Raw genomic sequence first — 19,300 nt, forward strand, 5'->3', positions numbered from 1 at the left:
ACCTATCAAGAATCCTTTAGTGCAAGATGATAATTCTATGGTTTAACAGGTAATGTGACTTGTGATAGATAGCATTCATAGTCTTGAAAATGTCTTAGGCATTACCTATTGTGTTGACGATGAATATAAGTGTCACTGACATCATTATTGATATTGGTATCAACAACATGACCAGGCATATCATCACGCAATGTGCTTGCTTCCATGTTTGCTAATTCTATTATAACCATTAGTTTATCTCCTTAAGGTGCTTTAATATTAAAAAATGTTCCATCATCAGAGTCAAAGGCTGGATTGTCATGATTATCAAAAGATTCATCATTGTCTTTATCACAATAAGTATCAGTGTTCATAATAAAGGGTTGTATTGTTGACTTTATTTTTGATTGCATTGTTATAAGATCAATGTCAGGTGCGATGTTAAACCATTCATCAAGAATTAGGAATTTAGCAAGTTTCAATGGTATAGGAATTGACTCGTATGGAGATGGTTTATAAAAAAATTTACCTTTATCAAAGACAACTTGCCTTGATATTTAAACTTTCTTTATCCAAGGCTTGTAGCACCGATAGCCTTTGTAAATTAGATTGTAACTAATGAACACACATCGATAAGTTTTCTTAACAAATTTATTTCCCCTTTGATGTCTTAGATAAGTGAAGCATAAGCATCCAAACACTCGCAAGCTTTTATAATTCGATTCTTTATGATATAGCTTAGAATATAAGGAATAGTTGCGTAAAACTAAAGATGGCATCTTGTTAATTAAATAGATAGATGTAAGAAAAGTCTTAATCCATAAGAATCATGGTAGATTAGCAAGAAAAAACATGGTTAAACCTATCTTAACAATGTGTTGATGTTTTCACTCGATAACCCCATTTTACTTTAGTGTTCCAAGGCATGAAATTTGCAACTGAATTTCGTAATTACCAATATAATTAAAGAAATCAAAGGAGTTAAACTCCCACCTCCATCACATTAAAAAAATTTGATTTTCCTATCAAATTGGTTTTGTGTTGGTCTCTGAAATTTTAGAAAACGAGAATAAAAATAAAACTTTTTCTTCAAAAGATACAACCAAGTAAGCTTTGAGAAATCATCTATAAAGATAACATAAAATTGAAACCTTTATTTAAGGCAATGGGAACTGGTCTTTAGAGGTTGCAATGCACTTTTTGTAAAGTATAATTAGAAATATTATTATTTAAGCTGAAGGGTTGTTTACAATTCTTTCTAGATCAGTAACTTGCATAGATGCAAGGCTTAGTTGGCCAATTAGTGACATCAATGACTTTCTTTCCTTTTAACAAAGATAGAATCTTTGCAGTTAGGTGTCCAATGCCTTAGTGCCATAAGAAAAATGAGCTACCTCATTTTATTGCCGATAAAGCTTCTTGAAAACTTGAATCCTAAGCATAGAGTTGTCCTTGCTTATGCCTCTTCTTTATTGTTCTCTTATTTTGATTCTTAATAACAAAATCAAATGATGTGAATTCAACAGTGCATGAGTTGACAATAGTAATTTTACTTATTGAAACCAATTTTTTTCTATTTAAGAACAACGAGAACATCTTTTAAACTCAATTCTCTAACACATACGTTTACAGAATGTGTTACAATAAGTTTGTTTCTAGTACCAACGTAAATAACATCATTTCCTTTATATGATTTTAAATAGGATAACATACCTATTATCACAATGGTTTCGAGAACCACCAAATGATAAATTTTGAAATCAAGAAAAACAAGGAGTCACCACCAATCTTTTTTTATAGGTATGGTTGGTAACCTAAAAAGTTTATCTTTTTAATAAAACAAAAAATGGGCTTAAGGTTTATCAAAAAGATAATTTTTGGTTTATGAAAACAAAGTTGGGTACGAGAGTACGATTATGCATGAAAAAGATTTAACGCTCTTACAGCGCTCATTTAAAAATGGTACTAGTTAATCATGCGTTATTTATGGTTTTGGATAAAATTGATTTTAATTTAAAATTTAATAATAATTTCCCTCATTTAAAAAAATTAATTTTATAATAAGTTTTTGCTTAGGAATATTGTAGAAATCTTTAAGTTAAAGAATTACTTTAAAATCATCCAACATCTAGATAAAATTTTAAAGATAACTCATTTTACCTAAGATTTACCATGACATTCTTTGAAAATGAAAATAATATTGTTTATAGATGATAATTGTTAGTGTCTCTCTAACATCTAGGTAGAGTAAAAAATTATTTCCCTTATAACGCTATTTTAGTTTTATTTCAAAATTCATATTTTCGAATAGGATTTTTCATAACAAATTTTATGCAAAAAATAATGGCATTACAATTAACAAAGAATCGATAGTGACAATCAAAAGACATAAATATGTAAAAATGAATACAAACAACAATTTAAAGATAAATAAATGTGAATGGATGCTATGCTTGATGTAGAGATGCAATTTCGAGATCAAGTCCTTATATATAATAAGACCACCCAGATATTGCAACTTTTAAGTAGAGTTTAAGTACTACTACTTATATTTAAGATCTTTTTTTTAACTCTATTATGTTGTTTAATCTTATGATTATTGGATTAAGGAATTGTATGAAAAGCTTGATGAAATAAATTTTCTTAAATATCTCATATTCTACGCGACATTTAAGAATAAATTACTTCATATAAGGTTTTCATATGAGTCCTTTGATTTTTGGAATGGTTTTGTGTGTTTTTGGTGGATTTAGGGTTTAGATCAAATTTAGGGTTTCATGGTTAAGGTTTTAAGGTTTAAGATTTTAGGGTTTTAAGATTTTAGGATTTTAGAGTTTTGGAGTCTTAGAATTTTAGGGTTTAAGGTTTTAATTTTTAGGTTTTAGGGTTTTGGGATTTTAAAGTTTCATGATTTTAACATTTTAGGGAAAAATGAAAATTATTGATAACTCAAATATCTTTAATCATTCCTAACATCTAGATGAATTTTTGAAACAGATTTGGTTTTCAATTGTCATTTTTTCCTTAAAGGTTTTTTATTATGCATTATAAGACAAAATAAATGATGCAAATGCAAACTAAAAAATTGAAACAACTAATTTAATCCATCTTATGCATGTTTAATCCTATACCTTTTTTTTAGCATTTCCTTTCCAAAATAAAAATCAAGAATGAAAGAAATTTTATTTATTATTTATTTTATGAAAGAAAATTTTCTCTAATTTCCCAACATCTAGGCAACATAATTTGAATTCCCTCTAACATTTAGATAAGGTTTCCAAGATCATTTTTTATGAAAATATTCTTCTATTTTATTCTTAAAATTTTCTTTTTAAAAATACATTTTGAAATTACAAATTTGGTTAAATATATTTTTATTTAAGAATTTAATTTTTTATCAATCCTAATCATCCATAAACAAGTTCATTTTTTAGGGTGTACAACATTAAATAAATACATGCAATAACATAATAAAATAACATGAAAGAAAAAAAATACCAAATAAAGTCTCTTGGGCTTAAAACCAATATGATCCAAGAGAGAAGTCCAGTTTGATGGATATCTGATTAGGCTCAGATTAGATCAGGTGGGTTGGATTAGGTGAGCGGACCAAGTTTGGAAAAAATAGGTCATGAGTTTGGTCGATCGACTCTTGGGTCGGGTCAAATTGACCTATTTTTTCTTTTCACTTTTTTTCTATTATAAGAACCAAAAAACATTTTTTTTTATTTCATTTCTTCTTCCCCTTAAAAAAAAATTTCTTTTTTTCAAATAAAAATGCAATAACTCACCTAAACATAGTTCTTGGCCAAACACTATCATTGCCACCACCACTCCCAATCATTAGCCACTGCAGGCAGGTGCACCTAGCCTTCAAAAAGCACTTGACTATTTTTTTTTTCCTTTCGTTCTTCTTCTTCTTATTTTTTCTTCTTATCTCTTCTCTTTTTTTTTCCTTTTTATTTTTTTCTTCTCCATTTCTGGTTTGACCTTCTCAACTGAGACCCTCTTCAGCTGCCAATCTCACCTTCCATCTTTTTTTCTTCTTTCTTTCTTTTTCTTTCATTTTCCTTTCTCTCTTCCCCAAACGAAACAAGCAACCTCTTTTTCTTTACTATGGCATTGAGTTCATCATATGATGATTATGGTGATTTTTAACTGCTTAATGTGTTTTTTTTTTTATGATTTTTGACTTTTGATCTGAACTTTCAATTAGGGGTTTTTTGGGTGAAATTTCTTGTGTTTTTTTTTTTAGGTTGCTTGACAAATTTGAATTTAGCTAGGTATGGGAAGGGAGCTTGTTATGTTAAGAGCTGGGGATAGTTTTTTCTTTATTTTTTATTTTGGCAAAAGATGGTGTTTGAGTTGTTTTCTTTATTGGTAGGCTTGTGGGGGTTTTTGGTATAGTGTTGGGTGGTTTATGAGTCTTATGATGGAAGACGGGTTTTGATGATAAGAGATAAATGCTTGTAGAGGTTGGTTATGGAAATGTTATTTTTTACTAATGTTGGTGGTTTCGAATAAGCTAGCTATTAGTGATGGTGGTTAGTTTGGGTAGTGAAACTAGCAATGGTGACAGTTCAAGAGTTTTAGGCAGCTAATGGAATTGGGAATTTTTTTGTTATTCCCCTTATGAAAATTAGCTTCCCCTTATGTATTATTTTCTTCTTTTTTTATTCGGGACAACCAAGCAAAAATCTTCCTATAAAGTAATTTTTTTCTAAAAAGTAACTATAAAATTTGTTTTGTTAGTAAAATAGTTTGGGGTTTGGAGCCTTTGATAAATTTGTGCTGGAATCAGAAGGTAAAATATAAAAGGGAAACCAATTAGCCAAAATGGGGCAACCATCCGAAATCAACGGCTTGAAAAAAGAGAAAGCTGTTGATTTTTATTATTTTATTTTATTTATTTATTTTAATTAGTCAATTGAAATTGAATTTGGGTTTTAAGATTAAACTTGGACTCACATTAACTTTTAGGCTTCATATGACCAAATTTTGTAATGACCCAAATTTAAAATTGGGTTGGACTTTAGTCTATGCAAAATAAAACAAAAAATGACTAATCCGAAACAAGTCCAAACAAATTCAATTCAATTTAAAAATTTTAACCAACCCAAATCAAAACATTCAAATCAAGCATAAAATCAAACACATTCAAATCAATCCAAACAAAATTAGGTGTCTACACCTACATCGTTGTTCATTTGTGTCATTGCTCCAGAGTTTATGTTAGGGAAAGGATCATTGTTGTTCTAGGTGAGAGCTATCAAAGCTTGTGTAGGTCTTTTAATTGATAAAAATAGTTAAACCTATACCAACAACCGAGGGCAACATGATTCATTTTCCCATAAATTTGGCAAGTTGGTTTATCACATTTTTCTTGATCGTGTCTAGCTTTTTCAATCCCCAATTTCATGGAGTTATTTTTACTTGAACCTATGTTGTTATAACAAGTAGCTGGAGTGAAACTTCTACCTTTCAAATTAAAGCCTCCTTGGTTTCCTTTACTACTTCTACCATTTCCTCGTTGGCTAAAGAGTGCTTAGTTGTATTTAATAAAAGCTTTCTCTTCTTCTTTTTAAGAAGCAAGAGTTTGCTTATGCCCCTAAAGAGCAAGAACAAATTGGTTAAATGTAGGGTAAGGAGGTTTGGTTACCATAGTTAGATGGAAACCTTCGTACTTTGCTTCTAGTCCACGTTCAAATTGGAAAACTTTATCAAGATCAACAATTGGTTTCTTGATGGCTGCTAGTTTATCATAGATTGATTTCAATTCTTTTATATAATCATCTAAGGATCTTGATCCTTTCTTGATGGTCATCAACATGTTTATCAAAAGACCTTTCTTTTCAATAGTAGTTGGCAGTAACTGTTCTTCCAATGAACTTCATACATCGTAGGCAGTGGCATCTTTTGCAATAGATGGTTAAGCTTCTTCTTTTGTTGTGCCAAGCAACCATGAAAGTTAGGTCCATCATTTGTTAACCACAAGGTATAAGCTGGATTCACAATCCCATCTTCCAGCAAGCCTTCAAGTTTTTTTACCCTTGTTTTTTTCTAGATAATGAAGCACGTCCAGATTACGAAACAGGTGAAGGATTTGTGATCGCCACATGAGATAGTTATTAGAGTCTAGTTTGATTGATACCAAATTGACACATTGATGGAATGATTGTATTGTAAGCTTGAGTTCTTCCATAACTAATCAACAAGAAAATGGAAGAATTGGACTATTAATGCTTGCTAGTTTCACAGCTTGATACCATGAAGAACTCTATAATCTTTTTTATATTTGATTCTTGAATATATAAAACTCAAATACAAGACAATATATATATATATATAACTAAAGTAAGAAATAGCAAATGTACGAATCGTATACTTCGTTAACTCCTTACTTGTAGGCATGAGTTGGTGAGAAGATTCTATTTGATTTTGATAATTCTATTGATTTTCAGTAAAGATTGTTTTCTTGGAAGAATCTATTTCCTTGATTAATTTTTTATTGGAAGAGCCAGTTTTCTCGATTAATTTTTCTTCTTTATCATTGATAGATTATAATCTAATATTTTGATTCAAATGTTAAAAAATTGTTAATAATTTCTTGATGATTCTTCGGAAACCATAAACTAAAAAAAAATTTATTTTTATAAAATTTGTCATATTTGAAATTATTTTCAATGGGGTAATCTACCTCTGTAGAATGCGAAGTACCAAAGCAGGGAAGTAAAATACCCTTTCGGCGGCAATTAAATGCCTCTCTCTTCTAAATTTAAGTTAAGTTTTTTTTTTTTTTAAGCTCTGACTCAAATCAATCGAAGACAAGATTCTGTTATGATTCATCATCAAACATGATTCGCGGCTGTCGAATCAGCTATGGATTAATGCAAGATTCGACAGGCTATAGAGGATTCGCTTGACGATACAATAAAATTATTTTGTGCAAAGATATAACCCTCTTCTGCTCTGATCTGCTTAAATTATAAGGCATGCATTTCATTTCTTATGAATTTGGAAGAGACAACATGGCTTTTCGTGAATAATGGAGCAAGTCTTGATAGAGATTATGGCTCTACGACCTCACGAAAGAGAACGGTGGACTACAAACGTCGTCAAAAATAAAAATAAAAACTAACGAGTTTTACAGGTGGATTTGTTTTTAGAATTAGGATGTCACATTAACTTTCCTAAAAATTTTTAAATTAAAAAAAATTAAATCCACCGCCGATGAGCTAAATCAGCATGAGATTGGGAGGGAGGTGGGCCACTTGCAGAACCTAAAATCACAGATCTTCTTCCTATAAAAAAAGATATACAACAATTCTTATATGTGCCGCAATTAATTTGTTACAGTTCAAGTAAAAGACGCAAAGAGCGATATGAAGGCGTAGTAGCTAAATAATTGCTTTAGAAGCACTAGTCTGACATATAGTAATGGTAAATTTAAAACAAAAGAGCTAGCAAGAACACCCAACATTCTAAACCAGCTTCACGTGTCTTTACTGACGGAGTGCCCTGTTTGATATTAGCCACTTGTGACTTAAATCAATAGTTTGAGAGATCTTCTGCCACTCTTTGAATCATACTTGATTTCCTGTACAACTAAATTCCTTTTTAATAAACTAGCCCTGCTTCTCCCCATTTGTTTTCTTAAGTAAGCCAGATTTTTGTTTGCAAAAGTCTTCCCTTAAAACAAATTTTAGCAGATTAAAATATATTAACAACATGTTATGTTTTTTTCAAATATAATATTTTCACATCTTGTCATCAAAAGGCTTTATGTAATAAATATATATATATATATATATTAAACATCCAATTTAATTTTTAATATATATAAGAAAAATTCACACAGATTCTTATATAAATTAGAATTGAAATCAATTTTTAAAATATCATTGAATCTTGTTGATATTGTATTGAATTTAATTTCAATAATTAAAATTTAATTTTTAATAATAAATAAATAAAGGCGTGGCTTTTCCGCTTTTGACGTGGTCAAAACTCAAAAGCAAGCAATTGTAGTAAAGCCTAATAGATTTTGAAAAGCTTAACTGAGTGGACGAAATAGTAGAAAGTAGGCATGCAAAACCCAAATTAGCAAGAGCTGAACTGTACTTATTGAAGTGATGAGTCGGGGACCGCTCTCAGGCTCCCCCTGAATCTTATCATGCGTGGAGTTTTTGTTTTTGCTCAGCTGTTGTATGCCTCTTTGGTGGTTAAATTATTGCTTTTGCCTGCTTTTGTTTTACATATAAATAAAAATCCAACATGAATTTTGCTTTTAACAAAAGGAAAATCTCCTGCAATTTGCTTTTCTAGAAGGTAAATAAATTTGGCAGAAAGTACTATTTGACGTTTCATTCACATTCAAAATCAGATATCAATAGTTCGAAGGAAGGACAAAAGGCAATCCTTAAAGCATGTATATATGGACTTTGCAAAAATATCAACAAAGAAAGGAACAAAACAATAAAGATTATTTGAAGATGGTTGTAGTTGAATTGTGCAAAATTAGGAAGATTTCAACTGATTAAATGATGTATTACGCTGACTATCTGTTCCAGCTTCTTCTTTTTATCACTATTTAGCTGCATGAACCTCTAGTTTAATATTGAATATTTATAATTTCAAGAAATAATTGTGTTTTTAGTATCCTAATTAATTTTATCATAATCAGAACATATGATGTCAATGAAAACAGATCAATTAGCCTCATACCAGTTGGACAACATTATTAAATTCTTATGAAAAATAAAAACAAAATTTCAGCATTAATATAGAAGATTAAACAATAACAGAGTACTTAAGATGGAAAACTTATCTAATTATTAGTGTTGCTGCAAGGGGGTAATCCAAAAATGTTGAGAAATGTGCATGCAGTACGTTGAGAATACATCGTTTTCAAGCAGTCACACCAATCCAAACCATCTCAATAATTTACATCATTTTCCCTAGATAAGATCATAGTCATCAATGAATAAGTCTTTGAACATATAGCAATGAACATACAAACAAATTCGGAGTAATTCTTGGACAAACATGATTATCCAAACAAAAAAAATAAGAAGAAATGTAAGTAGCTATGAATTTGAAAAGAACCAAGAAAACTGATGAGATCAGTCATATATAGCATTTCCTGCAACACCTTGGGTGGACATAGGGTTATTAGGTCACACAGCCATTAATGGAAAGAGCCAGTTTAATTAAGGGAAGGGACACTTTTAAGTGAATGAAAAGACGCAAATTCAAGTTGTTTGTGAAAGGGCATAAGAAAGCTTATAATTATATAGTAGAAATACTACATTTCTAAGTGTCAAGCCATTTCTTATTAATAGATCAGTACTATATTCATAGTTGCAGCATAAATTTTAATTATAATTGCACCCCTTTCTTGAGAAAAAAAAAAAAAAAACCAATTGTTGATCAAGTCTTCGGATTTTGGAGAAATTTATGTAACATGAATATGGCCAAAACAGCATGATTGATCCAGCGTGATGTTCGCGAAACTGCCTATATAGTAGTTTAATCTTCAATGAACAATGTAAATTAATAAGGATAAAATATTTCCCAAAAGAATACAAATAATTTAGTTATAATTCCAATTCTTTGATATAGGGCTTAATTGTGATACATGTGACGGATCCCTTCTCCGCAAATCCCTTCTTGTATTGGGAAGTTGTCTTTATATATAGAGATGTGTAGAGTAGTCGATTTTTTTTTTTTTTACCCTTTAAATTTAGCTGCATGGCCCAGTAATTACCATGATTACGGCGTTAATTTGTATCAATGACATTATATGTATGGATTGATAATGTCAAATTTATAGGACCTATTTCGTGCGTGGAAGGGAATCCCGAATCAGGTAAGCTTTTATCCAAACTAAATTAATCAGAGATATTCAGGTAACCACATCAACATGAGAATTGAAAAGGACCCTTGCGTTGCATGCTTATAACTGCTACTACTTTTTTACAAGTTTTTGTTTTTTCACGAATGCTGGAGGAGATTGTTGTTATTGTGATTCCTACGAGCCAATCACGATTTGTTGTAAAATACTATTTTGTCGTTTCATATATTATATATTTATTATCATTAAATAATGTTTGAGGTATTTCTTTATCTATATACTTGTTTGTAAGGGAGAAATTTTCGAGAAATTCTGGACCACTAGCATAGTTTTCGCCCTCTCAACCTTGGTGGAGGTTTCCATCGCCTTCTAAATGAATCACTGTTAGAGGCCGGGCATTTGGACAATTTTAGTTTGTAACAATCGGACCTAGTGTACAAGAACAGAGTAGAAGAATTTTGTGCTTTTTTATTTTCGGCAATTTATTGCAAGAGGTATCCTATTGGTATTTTTATTGATTACACAACAAGTTTGATCTTTGGAAAATTCGGTTCTCTCCGAAGAATTATCGTTGCGTTTTTTACGTTAATCAAATATGGCCTAAACCTACAATTGGAGAGCGGTAAAATATTGTGGTTTAAGGCTCAGTTCACGGGGGGTTTCCCTTTATTAGTGAAAGTCCTTTCCCATTTCACTGTACAGATCACAAGCTACAAGTAAACAACCACATGCTCTGCTGCTAATTTTGGCGTTTGGGCTACACATTCACCATTGTCACCCTCATTCTTCCTGTCAACATTTTAGTTTGAAGAATAATCAGTAAAATCAGGTTATACATAATCACCCAAACAAGTAAAAACAATCCGGCTGTCCCTAAATTTATGGCAACGCAAAATTTGTTTTATCGTTCCTTGCTACTAATGGTACTTTACAATCATATCATGTCGAAAAATGCCTTGATTCTACCAATATTGGACCACCAAGATTAATGTTAACTCATAAAGTCTATGCAATATGTCTCTAGCTACTTGTTGTAAGATAACAATTATTTATTGGCATGATCTGAACTCGAGCATTTGTTTGTTGCATATTGAAATTATATTAAGTTGAAAATAAGACAATGGGAAAAAAATATGATTACTGTGAAAACAAGAATTAAGTGCACTCGTATATGGTTTAGTAACAAAAATTTTCATTCTTCATCATGGGTTAATTAAAAAGAAATGAAAATGTGAAGTTTTTATCATTTTAATTTGGGTTATTAATATAGTATTCACAAGTGAAGCCAAAACTCAAGTGGGTGGTCAGTTTCAAAGGTTTTGGGTGGACTCTGACCAGAACACCAAAGCAGAGACCGAAAGATACTGGCACCCTCTCAAGGAGACAAGACAGCCACCGGAACAAACCTATAGTGTTGAGAGACGAACCCTGGTTGGTTAATTGTTTGTCAAGCAGGGATCCATGTAAAAATATAAACCGTTGATAGTGTGGCCAATTTGCTTGAATAATGGCCGTAATTCCGTGTCAACCTTCGGCCCCTTGGCGACAATGAAAAGGCAAATTAAAGCCGTATACATCTCCCTCAGGACTCGCTAGTGACGAGACGACCACTTCAGAGAAAGATTCTTGGAACCTAGCTACATCCATGTCATTGGCTTACCAAGAAAAGAAATTTTTCTGATTCTCGATCCATTTCCAGAACAGATTCTTTATTCTTAGTGATCTGTACGAGGGAACAGATTCTTTATCATCAAGTCAGAAACAAATGCTTTGTCATGTAACGGTGTAAGCTAAGGCCCATGCATGGAACTTTGATTTTTGTAATTTATTGAGGCCTAGATTAGCATTGCTTATGAAAATAGTTTTTGCTTGAAAATTTTGTTTTTAATCCACAGGTTGCTTTTAACCCAATCTCAATATTAAACAACAAACAGATACGATTTTTTAATTTAAAAACATGTTTTGTTAATCCAAATCAAAAAGCTTTTCATAAAATGTTTTTGTGATAAAAAATACTTTTGAAATATAAAATTACTATAATTTTTATATAAATTTTAATATTTTATTATTTTATAAAAATTTTTAAAAATATTTTAATTACTTATAATATTTCTTACAATAATATAAATATTTAAAATTTTTAATCACTCTTTACAAATAAATTTTTTAATTTAAATTTTTTATGGTATCAACAATACTAAATTAACCTTAATTAAGTTTATACGTACTCTTTTTTTCTCTTTTTCTAGGGATCGCAAATCATCGGAAAGTTGAGACTAGTTTGAGCTGTTGGGATTGAATTAATTAGATAATCATCAATCATAAACCTAGTCTAAGTTTCCTTGTTCGATGCACGTCGTCATAGCTCTATATATGCCTTATCTTCTAGGTTACATAATTTATAAATATATTATGTACTTATTATATTAAACTAAGATAATATTATTCTTTATTATCTGATAATAATTAAATTAGAAGAAAAATTAATTTATACAATGTGATTATTTTTTAGTTTCATCTATTTTTTAATCATTAATTTTAATAAATATAAAAAATTAAATTAAATATTTTTATTTTATTTAACTCTCGTCTTCAATATATTAAAATCAAAATTAAAAAATATATACAAAAATTTTACATTATATAAATTGATTTCTTCTCATCAAACTAATATCTATAAAATTCAAATAGATAAAAATAAAAAAGAATAATATCATCAGATCAAAAAAATTAAAATGAATACTAAAAATTAAAAAAAAAAAAAAAAAACAAAGAAAACTTTTGAAGTCCTCGGGCCCTTGTTTCTAGCTGAAAGTGGGCGGCATGGCGCATGCATGTATCGAAAGAGTCATGCAAATTGCCAATATGCCGAATTGCCAGACAACAACAAAATGAAAAAGAAAATAGGAAAATTTTAAAAATACAAGTGTGCGTCAGCAAAGTGCATTGAATAGCACGAAAGCAAAGAAGGAAGGAAAAAGAATTACTTGGCAGAATGGATTGGATTAGATGCTTATTCTGCATGAACGAGGACCATATCTCTCTCTCTCTCTTTGAATTTTAAAACTTAAATTCTTATATTGTTTTTTTTTTCTTTGTCAAAGACTCAAAGTGGAGAATAAAAATTTTCAAAGGACAAATCCGTGATCTTGGTTAATGTTGAATATGAGATAGTAGTAGAAAAAGTAGTGGGGGTGCCAAGTCTGCTGAATCACACCCACTAGCCTTTCCTCTTCAGAACGTTCGAATTAAATCACGCGCCGACGTCGCTTACTTTTCTGGGACGTGGGCTTTTTAATTATTTCGTTCTAAAGTTTCCTTTGTGGGATGACTGTACTGCCGACTGCCGACTGCCGAAAGTAGCAAGTATAGCTGTTTAAATTTAATTCAATTAATTAATTAATAATTTTAAAAAATAAATTTTAATTTAAATAGTAATGTTTTTATTTTTATATTACGACAAGAAAACATCATTTTTACATTTTTTTTTATTAATTAATCCTTTCATCTGTAGCTCAACACTACTGCTAATTAATTAAAGATATGATACCATTAATAAACTCACGTTTTGATAGCGTAAGACATATGAGTTTCCTTTAACAAAATAAAGGGATCAGGTATTTTTGTTTTTTTATTTACTTACCATTTGTGAAATTTATATTGTTAATTTGTTACATATAAGATTAAAAATATGGTGCAATTTCATAATGATACTTGATTTTTAGAGATTGTTATATTTAGTAACATAAATTTGGGATGCATGCATCGAAAGGATGATTATAGTATTATTATAGTTTTTTACAATTAAATCATGTTTGATATATAAAATTATTGATAGAATATGATAATAATTATTTTATATTATATTTAATTTATATTTAAAGAGAGAAATAGAGATTGTAAGAAGAATTAATATTCTCCGGACATAAAATTATTCTATCATTTCCACTTGAAGAGAATTATTTTAATTCATGAGATTAAACTTACATATCTAATTATACTCTTAAAAATTATATTATTAATTTAATTGTATAAATTTTGAAAAAAAATAATTTTGATAAATAAATAAATTATCCTATTATAATCTTCACATGTATAAAACACAAAATAAGATGATATTATGTAATTTAATCATATTTATAATATTATTTTATCTTATTCTATTATAATTTTATATATCAAATATAACCTTAATATATGTATGAAGAATGCTATAACTAATTAAGAGACCTCATCAACCCCATAACTTTTATCATACTTTTTTTTCCAATAATTAAGTATTTAATATAGAGTTTTTATTGCAAAAAAAAAAAAGGATAGAGATAAGATACAACAAAACAATGTGATTGATATAATTAAAAAAAAAAAAAAGCGAACTAGCTATTTACTGCTATCCATGAAGTTAGCAACAAACAGATTCGGGATAAAGAAGAAGAAGAAAAAATCCTTTATTAATTCCTTAAATCATTCAAAAGAAAAATCTGACACGATTGATCAGGTGCCATAATCTTATAACACACTGTATATTGGAGGGGATAACTACAAATAAAATCCCTCTCACGCAATATTGCTTCCAGGCAAAGAAGCACTTTAGAGATAAGACGTTGATTTTCATATCAAATAGTAGAGAAAAGCGTCATTTTCAGAGAATGTTGGACCACTGCCAAAAAAAAAAAGAGGATTAATATACACGTATATAGCTATATATATACACATAATGGAATATTACGGGGACAATGGCGACAGCAGAGATAGTGGCGCCCTCTTGTGGAGACAAGCGGCTTACGAAAGCGAAGCATTAGGCTCGGATTCTCACGAGCCAAAGGTAGTGTTTAGCGACGCGGGATCTTGGCTCCATCGTCATGCATTTCTGAGACAGCTTTGGCTGCCCAAAGGGCTACGATTCCGTGTCAACTTGGAACTCCCTTTAAAGTAGGGAACTGCACTCAAAAAAGAAAAAAAAAAGTTAAAAAGATGAAAATGTATACTATTTGGATTGCACGATGAGCAACAATTCAACTTTGTCATTCGTTGGAAAGGAATAAAAAAAAATACACAGAATTTTTAAAGTGCCATAGATAATGACTCCTTTTTCTCTCGTTTTAGGTTCCCCTTGTTAGGATGCTAGATTAATCAAATATTATTCTACTTAGTTCATTTTTGTTTGGTTACGAGAGATTTTGGATTTGAGCACCCTTAATTTTTTATTGGTTGATAAAAATTGGATCAAGCAATTATCCACATATGTTAAATATCTAATTTAAAATTAAAAAATATATTTTAAATTTAAAATCATTAAAAATTCAGATGTTAATAACTATAAAATAATATCATTGAAGAATCTACTATGTGACCAACGCAAAAAAATTATCAAATAGAAAGAACAGAACAAACTGAATATGATTCTAAGTTAAGCATCAAATTATTAAAAATCAATTGATAATAAGTTAAAAAAAAAAGTCAATTGAGATATAAGCTCACATAAATTCATGACTTTAACGTATATGAAGCAACTCTTTAGGGTTTAAGCAACTGATTGCCTTCTATTGTTTTAACCAAAAAAAAGCAAGGATGCTCATGAATTTAGTTCTCCAATTTCTAGTTTGAGACAAAATTGAAAAGGTAATTCATCATTATCTTGCAAATGGTGTTGGTGTACTTGGATTCGAGTAAAGTCACCAGTTATAAGTAATATTTGCACGCTGAATCTTAAACTCGTCATTCGTAGCCAACGATAACATCACAAAAGCCATGATTGCAATCTTCAAAGGCAATTACGGAAAGTGAACGCAATTTTCACAATGTAGATCCCATAATCTTCAAAGAGTAGAAAAAGTGCTGTCAAAAAAGCTTTTCCTCTTTGAAATCGGGACAAGCCCCTTCGTTATTTACCGTTCAATTTTTCCGCCCCAAAGTTGATTTAATTTTAATTCATTTTCTCATGTATTTTATATTCTGTGGATCCATGACGGTATTTTACCTTTTGACATGGATGTTAGTTAAAGTTGTTCATAATAATTAATCAAAGTTGGTTTATTGTTAGAAAATGTAAGAAAAGTTGATTAATAGTATTAGGTTTAAAGCTCAGTTGGGCCAAACTTCACTAAATAATAATTCATACTAGTTTATTACATACTTGTGGGCCTGTATTGCATCAAATAAGAAGCCATCAATTGGTGTGCAAGCAGATCATACCCTTATCAATTACATCATAATCACAGTTTTTTTGTTGCCTTTTTCTGTTTAACTGTGGGTTTCAATTTTATAGTAGTATAATATACATCATAATAAAGATATGAATCAGCATCCCATGTTTTATGTACATCTACATGAAAAGCAAATTAAGATCAAAGTGAAAAGAGGGCCTGAAGTGCAGTCCATGCACAAAAACATTTGTAACTCTGTCGAAAAGAAATCCAGAAAAAAATGAGTAGGGGCCTAAACGAAATTGAACAATCAAACAAATGACTGAATGGGGCCTTCTCCCAGCTAGAGAGAGTGGGCATTTTCCCTTTAATGTTCTTGTCATTTGGGCTTTGCTTCTTGATGTAACCCATCTGTGTGCATTCGATGTTCAAACTTTCTTAATTTGTGTTCACTGTAAAATCTGAAATGTTGGAAGTCTTTTATTTTTCTACCTATCATTACAAGAAATTGAACGTTCAATTTTACTTTGTATTAAGGTGTCACATTGGATTTAAACGCATTGAGATTTGGTTACCAACACAACTACCTTTTAAACGCACTTTCAATTTTCCTACTTTCTTCGACCTACATTAAATTTTTGGTAATTTGATACCATATGCAGTAATTAAATATAGGATTTCTCTCGAGTACAATGAAGGGGTAAAGCAAAATTTAACAGTCCAACCCAAACCATTCCAATTAATCACAATCAAACAAGGTGGGGGAACAGTTAGGCCCAGCTTCCATCTATAAATGTCTTGTTTGATGCACATGATCACATAACATTTTTATTAACTTATAAATACATTCTAGCAACTGTTTTTTTAATAAATGGGGATATTTTTGTCACAACGTACTTGGAACAATCTTATTTCTCCCCAACTGCAAATCTTTGTTTTTCACCTCCTTAAAACGGTAAAGGAAATCCATCTATTGTATGCCACGTGTAATTTGATTACTACATATGTTGTTAGATTATTAATAACATACTCTATAGTATTCAAAATGATACACTTGGTTCACTTTCAAAAAAATATTATACCTACAAGAGTTAATCAAATTTATGAGAAATGAGCTTTTTTAATCGATTAGAATTAAAATTTTGTTGGGAGTACAAGTGAAATCTTTAATGTATAAGATGAGCATATTAAAGTTTATGTGTGTGTACATATATATATATATATATATAACTTGTTAATATAAATCAAATGTGATATTTATAACTTAATTAAATTGACGATATTAAAATTTTTGTTAATGCGATATACGATTTAAAAATTTTATCTACAAATTATTCATCTTTTTCATCGAGTATCAATTGTATATTTTCTTAAAATTCATATTATTTCCAATGTGTAATTAATTTTTAAGGAAATAAAGATGGCTTTCCCCATGCAACCTTTTATTTTTGGGAATCAGTTAAATGTTATTGTCCTTCGCAAACTTCAAACACAACTATCAGTGACCAAACTATAGCCAGAAAAACTAATCACTTACCGACCATTAATGGCCCTCCTTTGCTCTGTTAACAAGTTCAATCGACAGTCATAAAACCTTGAATTAATGTAGCTGATTTGGTTCACACACATTCAACTTTCCCAGCAAAAGTAGTTGGCACCAGCAAAATCTTAAGCGCACCTCTCTCCCTAGTCCCTAATGAAAAGAGAAAAAGGTAAACAAAACAGATGTAATTGTGTTGATAATGGGCAATGGCTTTTAGTTGTTTTTACTCCACATTTCACAATATTCTTCTGAAAAAAAAAACTGTTTTTAATTCTTTTTTCAGGAACCAACTACAGACTATTCCAAATACATTTTTAGTGCTTCGCTGACTTTATGCTTTAATATTGTCCATATGGTACATTTTGCTTTCCATCAGGATACCAGGATAAAGACATTACAACCCATTTGATTTTGTAGCTAATCATTGTTAGTTGAAAGATCATAGCACAAAAAGATAGCTGATCTGACAGAAACAACAATATTATCAAGATTTCTAGTTAATTAATTAATTGGACACGTTTTTCTATCGATGCTTCTTTGCAATTTCCCCGGAGCTCACCGACTGTCTAGCCTTTCCCAGCAGCTGTTGTCCTTCATAGATGCCATACAATTTAGTGAAAGTATGATTTAGACCTTCGTTTCTTCGCTTTAATCATCACAACAAAAGTTGTATAGCTCGAAACCTGCTGGGGTGTGGCTCAAAGTCTCCAAGATAATTTATCAGAGTAAATGGATGAAACATGTATTCTTTTATGCCTACCTGATGCACTTTATCAGGGAAAAGTCAGACAAGTGATCCTTTATAAAGTGTGTTGATAGCATGATATTGACTCTATAGTCTATATGCATATTTCTCGGGCAATTATTGATGTTCTGTTACCAGCCTTTCATGTTTAAATGCTATCTTGTATTCTTTATTCGAATTTTCTATCATCATTTCAATTGGATGTTAGATCACACCTCTTTTTTTTTTTTTTGGACCTTCTAATACTAACCAGAAGTGTTGGGGCCGCTTTTCTTTTTGCCTTCTTCCTATGGAGAGATATGTCGACGTCTATCAAGCGCAAATGAGCTGCCAGATTGCAACTTCTGCTGGGGACTTTCCTGCTGGCAAATGGCAATTTGTCATTCTAAATTGAAACAATTAATTCTAAGTCAATTCTTAGACATAAGAGTGTACACTATACAAACTTACTTTAAGCCAACACCCTTTTCGTCATGTTGAACTAAGATAGAGTCGGGAACTTCCAACCATGAACCAGTTTCTAGCCCTTTTCTTAATCGAAAATGCAAGACGGTTTGATCATATCATGTTTCATAATCCAGGGGAAGGCCATGAAACTCAAGTTTTCTTATTATTTATTGCATCTCGATAGTGGCCCTGATCGTGGTTCTTTACATTGAGTAGGTAATATGTGTCATAGGCTAAAATCAAAATCCTGGTGACTTGCACCAGATAAGTTTGGTTTTCTGAAATTGGAATCAGTGACATTTGTAAAAACAATCTTATCCTAGAACACGTTTCCTTTCATATATATGGTTAAATTAATCCACTATTATCATTTCCCCTGCACTTTTAGCAGACTTGGCTTCCTATGACCGGATAGGTTAGTTATTAGATGACCCTCTAATAACCCAAATCCCTTCCATTTAACAAAGCCTTTTTGTCGTATATGTAGTCCCTACAGTAAGCAAAGTATAAATATTTAAAAGTTGTATTTTCTAAAATTTTTACAAAAAAAAAATTTTAATCTGCGAATTAAATTTTGAATTTTAATA

At 30.5% G+C, this 19,300-nt stretch overlaps 1 long non-coding RNA gene across 1 annotated transcript; it reads right to left on the reverse strand.

Annotated features, from left to right (window-relative positions):
• Nucleotides 1-17,386: 17,386 nt before the first annotated feature.
• On the reverse strand, nucleotides 17,387-18,856 carry LOC149516169 (uncharacterized). The gene is made up of 3 exons (XR_016346432.1): nucleotides 18,717-18,856; nucleotides 18,517-18,628; nucleotides 17,387-17,671 (listed from the first exon to the last, which is right to left on the reverse strand). It is a non-coding gene; the product is annotated as an uncharacterized LOC149516169 (long non-coding RNA).
• Nucleotides 18,857-19,300: the final 444 nt, after the last annotated feature.

The sequence above is a fragment of the Durio zibethinus genome, chromosome 11 (assembly GCF_047325235.1).
Source record: "Durio zibethinus cultivar Kanyao isolate XHJ-2024 chromosome 11, ASM4732523v1, whole genome shotgun sequence".
Lineage (NCBI taxonomy): Eukaryota > Viridiplantae > Streptophyta > Magnoliopsida > Malvales > Malvaceae > Durio > Durio zibethinus.